Below are 3,211 nucleotides of genomic sequence, written 5' to 3'. Positions count from 1 at the left end.
AAGGAAATATTTCAGAGCAATTTCTTTCCAAATTGTCTTCATACATTTAAGTTGCAGTTGTGTTACTTTTTGGTGCTATGAACATAGTAATACTCATTAAAGGGAGTCAATTATTCTAACTAAACAGCTAAATTAAAATTCAGGAGTCTGGGGTTTAGATGTCTTCAAAGACATTTTTTTATTTGAAAATAAGAAGGTTCCTAAAATATCAATATACCTTTTTGAAATATCCCTGGAATAAAATATATGTGGGAAAGGCCTTCTGCAAGTTCAAAACTTGATTATTGGAACATGTCCAAAATAGAATGTCACGCTCTGTATCCCAAACCCAGAACATGTGCCAAGATCCTGGTCTGTGCTCACTCTACTGCCTATAACAGCCACCTTTTAGAGACAAATGTAACCCTTCTGTGAGAGACAATATGCAATGGAGCCCCATGGAATTTGAATATATAAGAAATGAAAAGTTCAGCAAAGGACTTAGCAGAAGAGAGGGTGGGAATGAGAGTAAGGTGACAAATCTTACCACATCCACCAACATCCAAATAACAGTATTCCTATTATAGGAAGGTTAATCAACAATAAAATCCATGGATTTTCAGGAACAGGAAGTGATTGTATAAACCCTGAGGTAAGGACATAGATGGCTTAGAACATTGACAAACTTCATAACAGTTAATCAGGGCCAGAACTAGGGGTAGGCAGAAGAGTTTGAGATAAAAGAGAACAAGTTTTATTTTTGCCGGGATGCCCTTAGCATTAGAAACGTTAACTGACAGGCTGAGATGGGACAGTCAGGTTGGCAAATCAGTCAGGTTTAGAAACTTCAGCAAACAATTGCTTACAAAAACAAACTTCTCAGCAAGAAATTATCAACATGATCTATAAGAAACTTTTAATGAACATTCATATTTTAAAATGTACTTATTTTTTTTGTGTCAGTATCACTTTAATACACTGTTGCATGGCTTGAGCCTCTAGAAGAAAGAGAGAATAAGTCAGCAGATTTTTATAGGAAACATCAGAAAAGGCAGTGTAATGAGGAGGAAGGCCTTCTAGAGAAGTAGCCACTATTGAAAATCTTATTTTCAAATACAAAATCTCCCATTTACCCCCCCCCAAATGGAGTGCCTTACTGGTGACCCAATCAATATGAAGATCATGTTTTTGTAACCATTGGAGACCTAAAAACACAGGGGTATCTGGGCAATTAATGACATGAAAAGATATTTGCTCAGAATGAGATACATAGTTACATAGTTAAATCGGGTTAAAAAAAAGACAAAGTCCATCAAGTTCAACCCCTCCAAATGAAAACCCAGCATCCATACACACACCCCTCCATACCTTCACATAAATTATATATACCCATATCTATACTAACTATAGAGTTTAGTATCAAAATAGCCTTTTATATTATGACTATCCACAAAATCATCCAAGCCACTCTTAAAAGCATTAACAGAATCAGAAATCAGAACATCAACCGGCAGTGCATTCCACAAACTCACTGTCCTGACTGTGAAGAACCACCTATGTTGCTTCAAATGAAAGTTCTTTTCTTCTATTCTGAAGGGGTGGCCTCTGGTACAGTGATCCTCTTTACGGGTAAAAAGGTCCCCTGCTATTTGTCTATAATTTCTTTTAATATAGTTGTAAAGTATAATCATGTCCCCTTGCAAGCGCCTTTTTTCCAGAGAAAACAACCCCAAACTTGACAGTCTACCCTCATAATTGAAGCCTTCCATCCCTCTAACCAGTTTAGTTGCACGTCTCTGCACTCTCTCCAGTTCATTTATATCTTCCTCTTAAGGACTGGAGTCCAAAACTGCACTGCATATTCCAGATGATGCCTTACCAGGGACCTATAAAGAGACATAATTATGTTTTCATCCCTTGAGTTAATGCCATTTTCTATGCAAGACAGAACTTTATTTGCTTTAGTGGCCACAGAATGACACTGCTCAGAATTAGACAACTTGTTATCTACAAAAACCCCTAGATCCTTCTCATTTAAGAAAACTCCCAACAAACTGCCATTTAGTGTATAATTTGTGTAACACGGTTAACACAGTTAACTTAAATATATAAATGTTCGCCAAATATCTCAGATCTGCAAGAGGTTAAATTCCTGACAGGAAGAATCACTTGGACTATACCAAAATACTGACCAAAAGTGCAGAATATACCTTTGAATGTTTTACTGTTAATTATGTTCTAGTTAAGAAATAAATAGTTCTAACAGAGCAGCTAACTTCTGTGGGAAAGATCATAGCCACACTCTAAACAGAATCTTTACCAGACCACAATCCTTAATGGACTTTCCCTTACCCCCTGTCTATATCCTACCATTTGGTCTGGTCCCTCCTCAGTGCTTTAGTTCCACAGAAGAGGTAAGATGTCTGTTACTGCTCTAATCACCTCAAAAGTTTTATGGTTGATTTTAAGAGTTATTCTTTTGCTGAATCAACTTGTCTTACCTCCAGCTATAGCAGCATTATGCTTTTATCAGGTTAGTAGTGTGTAGCATATTCCCAAAGTGATTAATGGGGACAGGCAGAGCACATGGGATCTAAAATGTCTGCCATGAGAAAACCTGTATGCTGTAATCCTCACAGTTATAAACTGCTTATTGTACTATGCTGAGGTTGTTATATACTAATGTGCTATGTATATTAGCTATGTTGCTTTTCTTTACATTTTCCTGTAATATGTCAGTGGGGATGTATTGAATTAACTGCCTGTTGTAATGTAGGTGGGCTGGTGGCCTGTGATGTACCTGAAATTGGCAGCTTTCTCCTTACTGTTTTACAGGTATGTTTATACTTTATGTTAAACTTCCTCTGTTATGTAAAATCCACTATACGATCACTGTTCTGCTCCTCAGTGCTTTAGTTCCACAGAAGAGGTGGGCTGGTGGCCTGTGATGTACCTGAAATTGGCAGTGTTCTCCTTACTGTTTTACAGGTCCCCAGCAGACAGTGCCAATCAATAAAGCATTGTAAAGTTATGATATCTCTGCCTGTGTTCGAGTCCTTATGCCTGTTGCAGTAACAACCCCTACACTGGTGGAGTGTGTGGAATAGAGGGCCACGTGGGTCGGTGTGACAGAAACAGAGGGTTACATTTGCATTTATATTATTTTTGCCAAAGTGCATAACTTTTCATTTATCAACATTAAACTTCATTTTCCAGTTTGCTGCCCAGTTTT

General features: G+C 37.6%; 1 long non-coding RNA gene across 1 annotated transcript; it reads left to right on the top strand.

Moving 5' to 3' along the window:
- The first annotated feature begins 2,057 nt into the window (after positions 1 to 2,057).
- Positions 2,058 to 3,010, top strand: LOC121396140. The gene is made up of 2 exons (XR_005962855.1): positions 2,058 to 2,393; positions 2,968 to 3,010. It is a non-coding gene; the product is annotated as an uncharacterized LOC121396140 (long non-coding RNA).
- The last annotated feature ends 201 nt before the right edge of the window (positions 3,011 to 3,211 follow it).

The sequence above is a fragment of the Xenopus laevis genome, chromosome 7S, assembly GCF_017654675.1.
Source record: "Xenopus laevis strain J_2021 chromosome 7S, Xenopus_laevis_v10.1, whole genome shotgun sequence".
NCBI classification, from domain to species: domain Eukaryota; kingdom Metazoa; phylum Chordata; class Amphibia; order Anura; family Pipidae; genus Xenopus; species Xenopus laevis.
This window is presented reverse-complemented; position numbering and strand designations above follow the sequence as displayed.